The 17,152-nt window shown below is 37.8% G+C and overlaps 1 protein-coding gene across 1 annotated transcript in view; it reads left to right on the forward strand.

Moving 5' to 3' along the window:
• Positions 1 to 6,689: 6,689 nt before the first annotated feature.
• The window catches only part of SPPL3 (signal peptide peptidase like 3), a 49,352-nt gene continuing 38,889 nt past the window's right edge, over positions 6,690 to 17,152 (forward strand). Inside the window, exon 1 of the mRNA XM_082853510.1 lies at positions 6,690 to 6,760. The gene's annotated coding sequence lies outside the window, so the exon portion shown is untranslated. The remainder of the gene's footprint in view (positions 6,761 to 17,152) is intronic.

Raw genomic sequence — 17,152 nt, forward strand, 5'->3', positions numbered from 1 at the left:
TTGTTTTTTTCCCTTAAAATAAGAAAAAATGTGGAAGAGAATTATTGTGGACCTTATGATAGACAATATTTTTGATAAAAATACAAATTAAATTCTGTTTCAATATATTCCACCATGAAGAGAAAGATTGTAACATTTCTTAGGCCTGGAATATGTCATTTTCTGCATATTGTATTTGAAGCCAAGTATTTTGCAAAGCACAAAAAAATTGTAGCTACACTTGGTGGTTTGTGATGTGTTAGAATTGCATGTGAGAAAATACTAGCAGTTTATATAGCCAGGGCTTGTGGGGAAATGTATAAGGCAGCAGTTCTCAAATTGTGGCCTGTGGATCACTGGGGTTTACTCAGACCCTTTCAGGGAGTCTGCAAGGTCATACTATTTTCATAATGCTAATAAAGTTATTTGCCTTTTTCATTTTGACATTTTTTTTCTTGCAGTGAAAAGCAGTGGCGCATTTAAAAAAAACATTGCTGTGCTGCTGTAACATGAATCAACGCAGTGGCACCACACTTGAACTAATAATCATTGTATTCTTCACCACCATGCACACACTGCTTAAAAAAAAAGAAAGGCAGTTTCACTTAGAGCAAAGCAGTGAAAATTGCTTTTATTAAATCTCAATCCTTGAGCGCACTTGTTTTTTTCTAATAAAACGAAGGTCCTCTGCCCCCGATTAAAAAATGGGCAGAGGAGGGCTTCCCTGGTGGCGCAGTGGTTGGGAGTCTGCCTGCCCCGGTCTGGGAAGATCCCACGTGCCGCGGAGCGGCTGGGCCCGTGAGCCATGGCTGCTGAGCCTGCGCATCCGGAGCCTGTGCTCCGCAACGGGAGAGGCCACAACAGTGAGAGGCCCGCGTACCACCAATAAAAAAAATAAAAAATAAAAATAAAAAAAATGGGCAGAGGACCTTCTTTTCCAAAGAAGATATACAGATGGCCAACAGGCACATGAAAAGATGCTCAGTGTCATTAATCATCAGGAAAATACAAATCAAAACCACAGTGAGGTATCACTCACCCCTGTCAGAGTGGCTATCATCAAAAAGACAAGAAATAACAAGAGTTGGTGAGGATGTGGCGAAAAAGGAACCCTTGTGCACTGTCAGTGGGAATGTAAATTGATGCAGCCACTGTGGAAAACAGTATGGAAGTTCCTCAAAAAATAAAAAATAGAACTATCATATGATCCAGCAGTTCCACTTCTGGGCATTTATCTGAAGAAAACAAAAACACTAATTCGACAAGGTAATGCACCCTAATGTCATAGCAGCATTATTTACAATAGCCAAGACGTGAAGTAACCTAAGTGCCCACTGACAGATGAATGGATAAAGAAGATGTGGGGGCATGTGTATGTATACATAGACACACACACTGTGGAATATTACTCAGCCATAAAAAAGAATGAAATCTTGCCATTTGTGACAACAAGGATGGACCTGCTGGGGGTGTTTTGCTTAGTAAAATAAGTGAGACAGAGGAAGACAAATACTGTATGTGGCATCTAAAAAACCAAACAAACAAATGAATATAACAAACAGATACAGAGCACAAACTAGTGGTTACCACAGGGGAGAAAAGGGCGAAATAGGTGAAGGGAATTAAGATGTACAAACCGGCAGTTATAAATAAGTCACAGAGATGTAATGTATAGCAAAGGGAGTGTAGTCAGTATTTTATAACTTTGTATGGTAAGTAATCTATAAAAATACTGAATCACTATGTTGTACACCTGAAACCAATATATTGTAAGTCAACTATACTTCAATTAACTTTTAAAAAGTTCTTATTAAGCACTTCTGCTATATAATAAAATACCATTGGTTTTCTTAAGAAAAACACTTGTGCAGTCATTTAAAATGCTAGCTGAACTAGCTACTTCTTTCTTGGAACCTTCCATTTTTACTTGAAGGATGACTAGTGGACAAACTATGGAGTTATTCACACTTGGGTGTGTGGCAGACAGCTTCTCAAAAATGAATGAAGTGAGCCTGTTACTTCAAGGGGGAAAAAAGTTATATTTGCCAGTGATAAAATTTGCATGAAAATAGGAATTTTGTGCCCATTATCATTAGCCTCAAGAGTGAAATTAACAGGGCTTCCCTGGCGGCTCAGTGGTTAAGAATCTGCCTGCCAATGCAGGGGGCATGGGTTCGAGCCCCGGTCCAGGAAGATCCCACATGCTGCAGAGCAGCTAAGCCCATGTGCCACAACTACTGAGCCTGCGCTCTGGAGCCCATGAGCTGCAACTGTTGAGCCCACGTGCCACAGCTACTGAAGCCTGCATGCCTAGAGCCTGTGCTCCGCAACAAGAGAAGCCGCCACAATGAGAAGACCGCACACTGCAACGAAGAGTAGCCCCCGCTCGCCACAACTAGAGAAAGCCCATGCACAGCAACGAAGACCCAATGCAGCCAAAAATAAATAAATAAAATAAAATTTTTTTAAAAAGTTTAACAAATGTGGTTTTTCAGATATTGTGTAATGAAATGTAACAACATCTGGAAGAGCTGCATAACTCAGTGACCAGTGTCTTCCAGGTGACCAATGCACGATGTTACAAAATCATCCATGGGTAAAAGATCCATTCAACTATAATATAGTCCGTGGGATTTTAATGTAATATAGTTTTTTTTAAATTCACTGATAAGGTTTCAGATTCCACACTGCAAGTAACCTTTAAGAAATTGCCACTTGTTGAATTTTAGTGTAGTATCAAAGAAGAATATCCTCAGTTATCTGAAAAGGTTATTGAAATATTCCTCCCTTTTCCAGCTACACATCTGTGTAAGGCCAGATATTTTTCCCCCCACAAAGTTCAACTAAAGTAACATACAGCAACAGATTGAATGCAGGAGAATTCTGCATTGAATTATGAGAATCTGGCTATCTTCTGTTTAAGCCAGAAATTAAAGAGGTTTGCAAAAATGTAGAAGGATGCCCCTCATCTAAATTTTTTGTTTTGGAAAACAGTTACCTTTCCTTTAAAAATGTAATTTATGTGCTAGTGTAATGGTTTTATTATATTTAAATGAATTAGTAAATAAGCATTTAAATTTTTTCTCACTTTTAATTTCTAGTATTGTAAATATCAATAGCTGTAACCCACAGGAAAAAAGCCCTCAGGGTCCTTGAGAGTATAGATGGTCTCAAGACCAGAAAGTTTGCCAAGTGCTATTCTAGGTCAGTGTGCAGGGTTGGAATAGTAGCTGCTTGGTTTGTTGGGTGGACAAGAATGCTTTCATTGTATAGCTGGCAGGCTGACACATAGAACACGTTATAGAACAGAACTCTCTGTGTCTCAGTTTGGCATGATTTTTAGCAGGATGTGTCTAAGCACTTGCTGGTAAAGCAGCTAGAAATAGACGCTTGACTGTAGAGCAGCTCCTAAAATCCAGCATGGTTCTAAAAATCTTAGGGTGTGAAATATAACCTTATATATGAGAGAACTTTCTGGTAGCTCTTTGTCTATTAAGACATGGGGGAATGTAGTTAAAGAATTAATGGTTTTCATAATGACCATATAAAATGTTTCAACTCAACAGCTGACCTATACTAATACATTATTTGGCAGTCTTCAAGTCTGTTTTTAGTGCGTTTGGCTAACCTGCTTTCAGCATGTCTCAAATGCATGTATGTAGTTTCTTTTTGCATTTCTGTAAGAATTCTTTACTTCAGAGTGTAGAGTAATTCCTCCTTTCTTTATCGTGAATCCAGCGTCTCTGGAAACAGTCACCTCAGTGGGAGGGCCTGAGAGATGATACATTTCTGTTGATGCTTTGGTAGAGTCTGAAGTATAGGATACAGAGGGGCTGTAAAATAAGATTGCTGGCCTTTAATTTTTTTTTTTTTTTTTGTGGTACGCGGGCCTCTCACTGTTGTGGCCTCTCCTGTTGGGGAGCACAGGCTCCAGACGCGCAGGCTCGGCGGCCATGGCTCACGGGCCCAGCCGCTCCACGGCATGTGGGATCTTCCTGGACCGGGGCACGAACCCGTGTCCCCTGCATCGGCAGGCGGATTCTCAACCACTGCGCCACCAGGGAAGCCCCTGGCCTTTGATTTTAATCCATGTTCTGTAGTTTATAATAAATTCTTTTTGTTAAAAGGCTTTTTGTAAAACTTCCATAATGGTAGTTTGAGTTGAAATATATGAAATTTCAAATAACACTGTGAAATAAATTAGAACTTCTAATTATGTGATATTTGGTAGTTTTCAAAGTTGTTCAAACTTTTTTAAAAGTTTTACTGTAAATTATAAAATACCATGAACTATATTAGGAGTCAGTTTTAACCAGATTTTCTTGATACAGATTTATTTGAAAAATAAACTGGTCCAGTATAGAAGAAACCATTAAATGAAACATCAGAACATTTTTTCTGAAACCATGCATTTTGCTCTGCAGTGGGTGGGTAGTATGCTTATTGCCAGAAAATGGAGATGAGAACAGGTAGTGCTAATCAGCCTCTTCGTAAGGTATTTAACACATGGCCAAGACTGCACCTTGAAAAACAGATTGTGAGGAAAGTCAGTGACTAAGTATGGTTAGTCACACAGAGTAGAGCACAGCATAGAGAAACTGTGGAGGAGGAAGAGCTGGTTTAACCAAAATTCAACCCAGACTTCTAGAAGTCTTAAGTGATGTCTCTGGAGGGTCTCCATTGATTTGAGAGTTATAGCAAAAGAAAAAAACAATAGTACCAAACCTTAAGACACTGAGTTTGGGAAGTTTAAATGTTTAATCTACTTTTTAGGGAATGGCAATATGCTTCAGAACATGAAGGGTATAGAAAAGCTAAGTCATCTAAATAAAACACCATCTAAAGAAAAGTGCCCCCCCACAAAAACAGGCTCCCTTCATATTTTATAGATCAGGAGTCTGAAAAACTTCTAAATTGCTTTTTTAAAAAAATGCCTATTGGCCCTTAATTATATGAAAAGCTGCTGAATCTCACTGTAATTCACTTTAAAATTAATTACATCAGAAAAGTAATTAACGCAAATGAAAACTAACTGCTGGTAAGGGGTAGAGCAGTTTAAGTTCAGGCAGCATCTCATGTGATCCTGCTGCTCTCTTTGAAGACTCTTCATCAGTTACCTGCTATCCTGGGTTTTCTTCCTCTTTGTCTGTTTCATTTTGTTTTCTTTGCAGCTCCTCCTTCTTTCTGATCTTTAAATTTCTGAATTTTCAGGCTTTCATCCTGGGTCCTCTTCTCACCCACACCCGTGGCTTCAATTACCATGTGGAAGGTTATGAGCTCCCAATATGTATCCTTAGCTTAGAGCTGCTTCTGAACTCTAGACCCAGATAGCCAGCTGTTTCCTCAGCACATCCAAAACTTCAAATCTCCCCCTCCTGTTTTTTTGCCAAATGGTATAGCCATCCACCAGCTGCTTAGCAGAAACCTGGGGATCCTCTCTTAGCCTCATAAACAATCACCAAATCCTATTTTGTTGAGTCTTGCATTTCTCTCATTCATCTGCCCCCCTAAGGAAGCCCCCCCACCCCTAGTTCTTAGGTAGAATCCTAAGATTTGAGAATTATACATTCTCAAGGTACCCTGTACTTGTTGAAAATTTATAACATTTTCAACAATTATATTCACTTGCTTATGTTAACTTTTTGTTTTCGTTGCTTTAGAACAAAATTTAATTTTTAAATTCCTTTAGAAAAGACATTCAGGGAGAAGACGAAGACAGTCTTGGTTTTTATTACGTCCCTGGGGGCTAGCAGAGTGCCGGGCACAGAAGCATCATTAAATATTTATTGAGGGAAAAAATGAAGAGAAATTTGTTTTAGGAAAATCCATAACATGAATGGATAGTGTGAACGGTGAATTCCTGAAGACAGACTTGCAAACATTGGGAATTCCTTGGTGCTGGGAATTCCCTGGGACTCTGTGCTTCTACTGCAGGGGGCCTGGGTTTGATCCTTGGTCCGGAAACTAAGATCCCACAAGCCGAGTGATGTGCCCCCCCCCCCAAAAAAAAAGATCTCTGATAGTCAAGCCATAGAAGGGAGCTAAGGAATTGGCAGTAGGATTGAGAGACGTAGGGTATTTGCAGAAGTGGAAGTTGTGAGACTTACTGACTGTCGTCACATTTGGGAAGTAAGAGAACAGGGTGTCGAGAATGCTGAGGGAATCATGATATCATTCCTTAAGACATTTGGGTATGAAGGGAAGAATAATGACTTTAGTTTTGGACGTGTTGACTTGAAAGAACCTTCTGTGGGACACCTAGATGGAGAGAACCAATAGGCAGTAATAAAAATAAAACTAGAATCCAGGAGAGAGACACAGGCTTTACTTCATCACTGAGCAAAACCAGTAAAATACTATTGATAATTCAAGTGTACAGAGTTGGTAGATGTTTTGGTACTTTTTAACTTGGGAGTGGAAGCACATATTGCCTATCATATGGAGATGGCATTTTTTACATTAGTGTCATTTAACATCCTGTGAATGTTAACTAATAATAGCTGTGAAGCTATACGTTTACTCTTAATGTTAAGCTAGCAGATCTGTGTTTTAATTATGTATTTTGTTAATGCTAATTTATACCTGTTTTCCTTCCTAAAGACAAAAATAAAACTTAGTGGGGTTTATAAAAATCCATCAGACTGTAAACTCCATGAGGACTTGCTGCCATGTGATTAAAATTTTTTTCCTCTTATTTCTCTAGGGCCTATTCCCTGGTGGATTCCAGTCAAGTGTCTACATTTCTGATTTCCATTCTACTTATAGTCTATGGTAGTTTCAGGTAAGATGCTCTCAAAATGGGATTGATTTCTGTTGGAAGTGGAAGAAGCGTTGCTCTGAAAATGTTGGCACCAAAACTTATTGCTTCTGTGAGGAAAAACATGACTTTGACAGGAATTGAGTTTAATAGGATAATTCTGATATTTATTCTTTGGTTGGCTTCTGTTAAAACACTTCTTGGTTTTGCTTATGGCTTTGGCATTTTAATGCAAACAAGCAAAAACTAATTGCTTAAATTCTGGTTCTGAAAAAAAGGATTCACGTAAATACACTCATTGAGAGGGTTAAGGAGAGTCCTTGACAGTGATTCTACAGAGTCTCAAAGGGGACATAAAGTTTTTCTTAATTAAAAAAAAAGGCACTGACCTACGTTGAGCCATATGAGACTGCTGATAGTCAAATTTTTGATCTACACAAATAATTTCATATGGTTCCACCTACTTTTATGAGGATTGTGCACGGTAGCATTTACCAAGTATTCTCTCTGCTGACCTTCTCGAAGTTCCCATCCTAGCAAACAGCTATAGAAATACAAACGAAAATCAGGAAGCTAGATACTCCCTTCTTTTCACTATTCTTACTTTAGAGGAAATTTGGTGGTTGTATAACTCAAATAGTTTTGTGGCTGATACATTTAAAAATGAAGGCTGCCTGAGAAATTTTAAATTGAGAACTTGAAAGGGAGCAACAGTGATAAACGAAATAATCAGGCATAAGGATTTTGAACTCTGCAGTATTATATCTGGATTTTAATGGGTATTTGGTAAAATCATAAGACTTCCAGGCTTTATCTCAACACTGAGTAGGACAAGTAAAATACTGTTGATAATTCCAGTATCAGTTGATAAAAGTTTTAATCATTGAGACTTCAGCTGGGAGCCCTAGGTTCATAACCACTCTTAGGAAGCATTAGTCAAGCCAGGGCAATTTAGAACCTCATCAACATAATCCTGATATTTTGTATCTCTATCCTTTGGACAAGTTTTTGTTTTTTTCTTTTTGAGTATATAATGTTTCAACATTTCAAAAGTCTTTAGGGCTTCCCTGGTGACGCAGTGGTTGAGAGTCCGCCTGCCGATGCAGGGGACATGGGTTCATGCCCCGGTCTGGGAAGATCCCACATGCTGCGGAGCGGCTGGGTCTGTGAGCCATGGCCGCTGAGCCTGCGCGTCCAGAGCCTGTGCTCCACAATGGGAGAGGCCACAACAGTGAGAGGCCCGCGTAACGCAAAAAGAAAAAAAAACAAAAAAACTGTTTATGATTAAAAAAAACCTTTAGACTCACAACTCTAATACTCCTTTCATTAGCTCATATGACATTTTCTTTGGCACATACTTATATACTGTGTACATTTTTATATTTTAAATCATTTATATTCTGATTATTATCTAACAAAAATATTTTTCATTATCTTCATACTAATTTTTAGCAATTTGATATTTCTTTGTATTACTATCTTATTCCACTCTTTTTGGACATGTGAGTTGTTAAAGTGACCATCTTTTTATGTATTCTTTTGCTTTGGCTGAAAAATATCCCTAAGATAAATATCCAAAAAATTGAAAAACTTCTCCAAAGCGTATGAACTGGCTCTTACTACATATTGCCATGTTGTTTTCCAGAAGGGTTATACCAACTTAGAACTGGGCAAGTTTTAAACAAAATTTTATGTAATAAATATACCATAGAATTATATTATGTGGATGGAAAGGATTTCTCTGGTACTTCTCCTTATTTTACAAATGAGGAAACCGAGGCCCAACAAGATGAGGTAACTTGCTAAAGATTATACAACTAATTGGTAACAAAACCTGGATTGGAACCCAGTTCTTAAGACTTGTGGTCCAATACTTTATGTCTTTTATACTTTAGTAATGCACTTTCTGCAAAAAGTAAATCATGATGCCTTTAATTATACATTTAAATTTACCTCATTTTAAGTAAATTTGCAAGTATTTCCTCCTCTTCTGTTTTCTGGAAAAGATTACGTGAAATTGTGTTACTTCTTTTTTAAATATTTGATAGAAATCACCAGAGAAGCCATCTAAAGATGGAAGATTTGGGGGGGTTTGGCTTTGGTTTTTCCTGCTTTATGCATCTTTTTTTTTTTAAAGAATTGGTAAAGGCTTTGTTTGTGTGTGCGGTAAAATATACATAACATAAAATTTAATATTTTAACCCATTTCTAAGCATACAGTTCAGTAGCTGGTAGGGGCTTTTTAAAACACATGTTACTATCTATTTTTTATTTTTAAATTTTATTTTATTTATTATTTTTGGCTGCATTGGGTCTTCATTGCTGCACACGGGCTTTCTCTAGTTGCTGTAAGCAGGGGCTACTCTTCATTGTGGTGCGTGGGCTTTTCACTGCAGTGGCTTCTCTTGTTGTGGAGCACGGGCTCTAGGCACATGGGCCTCGGTAGTTGCGGCATGCGGGCTCAGTAGTTGTGGCTCGTGGGCTCTGGAGCGCATCCTCAGTAGTTGTGGCTCATGGGCTTAGTTGCTCTGCAGCATGTGGGATCTTCCCGGACCAGGGCTCGAACCCGTGTCCCCTGCATTGGCAGGAGGATTCTTAACCACTGTGCCACCAGGGAAGCCCACTATCTTTTTATTATAGCCATTCTAGTGCTAGGGTATGAAATATCTCATTGTGCTTTGATTGCATTTGCCTGATAACTGAGATCAGGTTGAAAAGATGTTGAGCATCATTTAATGTACTTGTTAGGCATGTGTTTTTCTTCTTTGGTGAAATGTCTATTCAAATCTTTGCCCATTATAAAATTGGGTTGTCTTATACCAAATTGTAACAGTTCTTTAAATATTCTAGATCCAGGTTCTCTCTCAGTCACATGATTTGCAAATATTTTCTTCCAGTATCTAGCTTGCCTTTTCATTTTCTTAACAGTGTCTTTCAAAGTGTAAACATATTTTATTTTGATAAAGTCCAGCTTACCAACTTTTTGTCTTGTGGAGTATGCTTTTGGTGGTGTACCAGAGAACTCTTTGCCTTATCCATGAGCACAGTTTTTCTCCTATATTTTTACGTTTTACATTTAAGTCTATAATTCATTTTGAGTTGATTTTTGTGAAATACAAATGAAGTGCAAATCTAAATTCGTCTTTATGAATATGACTATCCAGTTGTCCCAGCACCATTTGGTGAAAAGACAGTCCTTCACCCATTGTCAAAAATCAGTTCTCCATAAGTGTAAAGATTTGTCACGGGACTCCCCATTTCTTTTTTTATTTTTTTAATAAATTTATTTATTTTAGTTATTTATTTTTGGCTGTGTTGGGTCTCATTGCTGCACGTGGGCTTTCTCTAGTTGCGGTGAGTGGGGGCTACTCTTTGTTGTGGTGCACAGGCTTCTCATTGTGGTGGCTTCTCTTGTTGAGGAGCATGGGCTCTAGGTGCATGGGCTTCAGTAGTTGTGGCTCGCAGGCTCTAGATCACAGGCTCAGTAGTTGTGGCATACAGACTTAGTTGATCCGTGGCATGTGGGATCTTCCTGGACCAGGGCTCGAGCCCATGTCCACTGCATTGGCAGGTGGATTCTTAACCAGTGCGCCACCAGGGAAGTCCAATTGCTACTGCTTTTATAGTAAATGTTGAAATATAGTAGTGTAAGTCCTACAGCTCTTTTCTTTTTCAGAAGTGTTATTATGGATAACACTTATATGGCTCTACATTTATATGGTTATAATGGCTATTATGGATCCTTTGTATTTCCATATTAAGTTTAGGTTTAGCTGGTCTGTTTCTACAAAAATTCTTCTGGGATTTTGATAGGTATTGTGTATCTATAGATCACAGTTTGGGGAGAATTGCTATCTTAATAACATTGAGTCTTTCAATCCAGGGACCTGGAATGTCTCTCCATTTATTTAGATAATCTTTAATTTTTCTTAGTAATGTTTTGTAATTTTCAGTGTACAAGGTTTGCACCACTTCTGTTAAACTTATTCCTAAGTATTTTGTTATTTTCGATGTTATTGTTGATGGAATTTTTCCTTGATTTATTTTTAGATTTTTCATTGCTAAGTATATAGAACTATGAATGATTTTAAAATATTAACCTGGTATCCTATAGCTTTGCTGAACTCATTTGTTAGTGCTAGTAGTTTTTTGTGTATGGATTTCTTGGAGTTCCCTACATGCAGGATAATGCAGCCTGCAAGTAAAGACAGCTTCGCGTCTTCCTTTCAAATCTGAATGCCTTTTATTTTATCTGTTAATTTCTAGGATAGTTAAAAGTATTCAACAGTGATTGGAATTTGTCTGTTTTCCCTTACATTTTTGTTGATTCAGTTTTAAAGTTATTTTGTTAAGTACAAAAAGGTTTATGATATTATATCTTGGTAGACTGTATTTTCAAATTATTATCCAGTAGCCCTTTTTCTTCTGTTTTATGCTTTTTGCTTTGAGTTTTATTTTGTCTGACATTAATATTGCTATACCTGCTTTCTTTTGATAGTATTTAATTTTTAATTTCTTTAAAACATTTATTTTGAAACAATTTCAGACATAAAAGTTCTAAAATTAGTACAAAAAATTCTCATATACTCTTTACCCAGATTCCTCAAATGTTAGCATTTTACCGTTGCTTTCTGTCATTCTTTGTGTGTGATAAAGTACTTTTTTTTTTCTGGGAAAAAAAAAATTGACTGCCTTTAATCTTTCCTCCTCCTTCTCCTCCTCTTTTTTTTTTTTTACATCTTTATTGGAGTATAATTGCTTTACAGTGGTGTGCTAGTTTCTGCTTTATAACAAAGTGAATCAGTTATACATATACATATGTTCCCATGTCTCTTCCCTCTTGCATCTCCCTCCCTCCCACCCTCCCTATCCCACCCCTCTAGGTGGTCACAAAGCACCGAGCTGATCTCCCTGTGTTATGCAGCTGCTTCCCACTAGCTATCTATTTTACATTTGGTAGTGTATATATGTCCATGCCACTCTCGCTCTGTCACAGCTTACCCTTCCCCCTCCCCATATCCTCAAGTCCATTCTCTAGTAGGTCTGTGTCTTTATTCCTGTCTTACCCCTGAGTTCTTCATGACATTTTTTTCCTTAAATTCCATATATATGTGTTAGCATATGGTATTTGTCTTTCTCTTTCTGACTTACTTCACTCTGTATGACAGACTCTGGGTCCATCCACCTCATTACAAATAGCTCAATTTTGTTTCTTTTTATGGCTGAGTAATATTCCATTGTATATATGTGCCACATCTTCTTTATCCATTCATCTGATGATGGGCACTTAGAGTGTTTCCATCTCCTAGCTATTGTAAATAGAGCTGCAGTGAACATTTTGGTACATGACTGTTTTGAATTTTGGTTTTCTCAGGGTATATGCCCAGTAGTGGGATTGCTGGGTCATATGGTAGTTCTATTTGTAGATTTTTAAGGAACCTCCATACTGTTCTCCATAGTGGCTGTACCAATTCACATTCCCACCAGCAGTGCAAGAGTGTTCCCTTTTCTCCACACCCTCTCCAGCATTTATTGTTTCTAGATTTTTTGATGATGGCTATTCTGACTGGTGTGAGATGATATCTCATTGTAGTTTTGATTTGCATTTCTCTAATGATTAATGATGTTGAGCATTCTTTCATGTGTTTATTGGCAGTCTGTATATCTTCTTTGGAGAAATGTCTATTTAGGTCTTCTGCCCATTTTTGGATTGGGTTGTTTGTGTTTTTGTTATTGAGCTGCATGAGCTGCTTGTAAATTTTGGAGATTAATCCTTTGTCAGTTGCTTCATTTGCAAATATTTTCTCCCATTCTGTGGGTTATCTTTTGGTCTTGTTTATGGTTTCCTTTGCTGTGCAAAAGCTTTGACGTTTCATTAGGTCCCATTTGTTTGATTTTGTTTTTATTTCCATTTCTCTAGGAGGTGGGTGAAAAAGGATCTTGCTGTGATTTATGTCATAGAGTGTTCTGCCTATATTTTCCTCTAAGAGTCTGATAGTGTCTGGCCTTACATTTAGGTCTTTAATCCATTTTGAGTTTATTTTTGTGTATGGTGTTAGGGAGTGTTCTAATTTCATTCCTTTACATGTAGCTGTCCAGTTTTCCCAGCACCACTTATTGAAGAGGCTGTCTTTTCTCCACTGTACATTCCTGCCTCCTTTATCAAAAATAAGGTGTCTGTATGTGTGTGGGTTTATCTCTGGGCTTTCTATCTTGTTCCATTGATCTATATTTCTGTTTTTGTACCAGTAACATACTGTCTTGATTACTGTAGTTCTGTAGTATAGTCTGAAGTCAGGGAGCCTGATTCCTCCAACTCCGTTTCTCTTTCTCAAGATTGCTTTGGCCATTCGGGGTCTTTTGTGTTTCCATACAAATTGTGAAATTTTTTTTTCTAGTTCTGTGAAAAATGCCAGTGGTAGTTTGATAGGGATTGCATTGAATCTGTAGGTTGCTTTGGGTAGTAGAGTCATTTTCACAATGTTGATTCTTCCAATCCAAGAACATGGTATATCTTTCCATCTATTTGTATCATCTTTAATTCATCAGTGTCTTATAATTTTCTGCATACAGGTCTTTTGTCTCCTTAGGTAGGTTTATTCCTAGGTATTTTATTCTTTTTGTTGCAATGGTAAATGGGAGTGTTTTCTTGATTTCACTTTCAGATTTTTCATCATTAGTTTATAGCAATGCCAGAGATTTCTGTGCATTAATTTTGTATCCTGCTACTTTACCAAAATCATTGATTAGCTCTAGTAGTTTTCTGGTAGCATCTTTAGGATTCTCTATGTATAGTATCATGTCATCTGCAAACAGTGACAGCTTTACTTCTTCTTTTCCAATTTGGATTCCTTTTATTTCCTTTTCTTCTCGGATTGATGTGGCTAAAACTTCCAAAACTGTGTTGAATAAGAGTGGTGAGAGTGTTGTTCCTGATCTTAGTGGAAATGCTTTCAGTTTTTCACCATTGAGGACGATGTTGGCTGTGGGTTTGTCATATATGGCCTTCACTATGTTGAGGTAAGTTCCCTCTATGCCTACTTTCTGGAGGGTTTTTATCATAAATGGATGCTGAATTTTGTCAGAAGCTCCTTCTGCATTTATTGAGATGATCATATGGTTTTTCTCCTTCAATTTGTTAACAAGGTTTATCACATTGATTGATTTGCATATTTTGAAGAATCCTTGCATTCCTAGGATAAATCCCACTTGATCATGGTATATGATCCTTTTAATGTGCTGTTGGATTCTGTTTGCTAGTATTTTGTTGAGGATTTTTGCATCTATGTTCATCAGTGATATTGGCCTGTAGTTTTCTTTCTTTGTGACATCCTTGTCTGGTTTTGGTATCAGGGTGATGGTGGCCTCGTAGAATGAGTTTGGGAGTGTTCCTCCCTCTGCTATATTTTGGAAGAGTTTGAGAAGGATAGGGGTTAGCTCTTCTCTAAATGTTTGATAGAATTCGCCTGTGAAGCCATCTGGTCCTGGGCTTTTGTTTGTTGGAAGATTTTTAATCACAGTTTCAATTTCAGTGCTTGTGATTGGTCTGTTCATATTTTCTATGTCTTCCTGATTCAGTCTCGGCAGGTTGTGCATTTCTAAGAATTTGTCCATTTCTTCCAGGTTGTCCATTTTATTGGCATAGAGTTGCTTGTAGTAATCTCTCATGATCTTTTGTATTTCTGCAGTGTCAGTTGTTACTTCTCCTTTTTCATTTCTAATTCTGTTGATTTGAGTCTTCTCCCTTTTTTTCTTGATGAGTCTGGCTAATGGTTTATCAATTTTGTTTATCTTCTCAAAGAACCAGCTTTTAGTTTTATTGATCTTTGCTCTCATTTCCTTCATTTCTTTTTCATTTATTTCTGATCTGATCTTTATGATTTCTTCCTTCTGCTAACTTTGGTGTTTTTTTGTTCTTCTTTCTCTAATTGCTTTAGGTGCAAGGTTAGGTTGTTTATTCAAGATGTTTCCTGTTTCTTGAGGTAGAATTGTATTGCTATGAACTTCCCTCTTAGAACTGCTTTTGCTGCATCCCATAGGTTTTGGGTCGTCTTGTCTCCATTGTCATTTGTTTCTAGGTATTTTTTGATTTTCTCTTTGATTTCTTCAGTGATCACTTCGTTATTAAGTAGTGTATTGTTTAGCCTCCATGTGTTTGTATTTTTTACAGATCTTTTCCTGTAATTGATATGTAGTCTCATAGCGTCGTGGTTGGAAAAGATACTTGATACAATTTCAATTTTCTTAAATTTACCAAGGCTTGATTTATGACCCAAGATATGATCTATCCTGGAGAATGTTCCATGAGCACTTGAGAAGAATGTGTTTTCTGTTGTTTTTGGATGGAATGTCCTATAAATATCAATTAACTCCATCTTGTTTAATGTATCATTTAAAGCTTGTGTTTCCTTATTTATTTTCATTTTGGATGATCTGTCCATTGGTGAAAGTGGGTTGTTAAAGTCCCCTACTATGAATGTGTTACTGTCAATTTCCCCTTCTATGGCTGTTAGTATTTGGCTTATGTATTGAGGTGCTCCTATGTTGGGTGCATAAATATTTACAATTGTTATATCTTCTTCTTGGATCGATCCCTTGATCATTATGTAGTGTCCTTCTTTGTCTCTTCTAGTAGTCTTTATTTTAAAGTCTATTTTGTCTGATATGAGAATTGCTACTCCAGCTTTCTTTTGGTTTCCATTTGCATGGGATATCTTTTTCCATCCCCTCACTTTCAGTCTGTATGTGTCTCTAGGTCTGAAGTGGGTCTCTTGTAGACAGAATATATATGGGGTTTGTTTTTGTATCCCTTCAGCCAGTCTGTGTCTTTTGGTGGGAGCATTTAATTCATTTACATTTAAGGTAATTATCGATATGTATGTTCCTCTTCCCATTTTAATTGTTTTGGGTTTGTTATTGTAGGTCTTTTCCTTCTCTTGTGTTTCTTGCCTATAGAAGTTCCTTTAGCTGTTGTTGTAGAGCTGGTTTGGTGGTGCTGAACTCTCTCAGCTTTTGCTTGTCTGTAAAGGTTTTAATTTCTCCGTCAAATCTGAATGAGATCCTTGTTGATTAGAGTAATCTTGGTTGCAGGTTTTTCTCCTTCATCACTTTAAATATGTCCTGCCAGTCCCTTCTGGCTTGCAGAGTTTCTGCTGAAAGATCAGCTGTTAACCTTATGGGGATTCCCTTGTGTGTTATTTTTCCCTTGCTGCTTTTAATATGTTTTCTTTGTATTTAATTTTTGACAGTTTGATTAATATGTGTCTTGGCGTGTTTCTCCTTGGATTTATCCTGTATGGGACTCTCTGTGCTTCCTGGACCTGATGAACTATTTCCTTTCCCATATTAGGGAAGTTTTCAACTATAATCTCTTCAAATATCTTCTCAGTCCCTTTCTTTTTCTCTTCTTCTTCTGGAACCCCTATAATTCGAATGTTGGTGCGTTTAATGTTGTCCCAGAGGTCTCTGAGACTGTCCTCAGTTCTTTTCATTCTTTTTTCTTTATTCTGCTCTGCAGTCGTTATTTCCACTATTTAATCATCCAGTTCACTTATCCGTTCTTCTGCCTCAGTTATTCTGCTATTGATCCCATCTAGAGAATTTTTAATTTCATTTATTGTGTTGTTCATCATTGCTTGTTTCATCTTTAGTTCTTCTAGGTCCTTGTTAAATGTTTCTTGCATTTTCTCTATTCTATTTCCAAGATTCTGGATCATCTTTACTATCATTACTCTGAATTCTTTTTCACGTAGACTGCCTATTTCCTCTTCATTTGTTAGGTCTGGTGGGTTTTTATCTTGCTCCTTCATCTGCTGTGTGTTTTTCTGTCTCCTCATTTTGCTTATCTTACTGTGTTTGGGGTCTTCTTTTTGCAGGCTGCAGGTTCGTACTTCCCGTTGTTTTTGGTGTCTGTCCCCAGTGGCTAAAGTTGTTTCAATGGGTTGTGTAGGCTTCCTGGTGGAGGGGACTAGTGCCTGTGTTCTGGTGGATGAGGCTGGATCTTGTCTTTCTGGTGGGCAGGTCCACGTCTGGTGGTGTGTTTTGGGGTGTCTGTGGACTTATTATGATTTTAGGCAGCCTCTCTGCTAATGGGTGGGGTTGTGTTCCTGTCTTGCTAGTTGTTTGGCATAGGGTGTCCAGCACTGTAGCTTGCTGGTTGTTGAGTGAAGCTGGGTGCTGGTGTTCAGATGGAGATCTCTGGGAGATTTTTGCCGTTTGATATTGTTTGGAGCTGGGAGGTCTCTTGTGGACCAGTGTCCTGAAGTTGGCTCTCCCACCTCAGAGGCACAGCACTGACTGCTGGCTGCAGCACCAAGAGCCTTTCATCCACACGGCTCAGAATAAAAGGGCGAAAAAGTAGAAAGAAAGAAAGGGAGGGAGGGAGGGAGGAAGGAGGAAATGAAAGAAAGAGGATAA

The sequence above is a fragment of the Leucopleurus acutus genome (genome assembly GCF_964270905.1).
Source record: "Leucopleurus acutus genome assembly, chromosome: 13".
Lineage (NCBI taxonomy): Eukaryota > Metazoa > Chordata > Mammalia > Artiodactyla > Delphinidae > Leucopleurus > Leucopleurus acutus.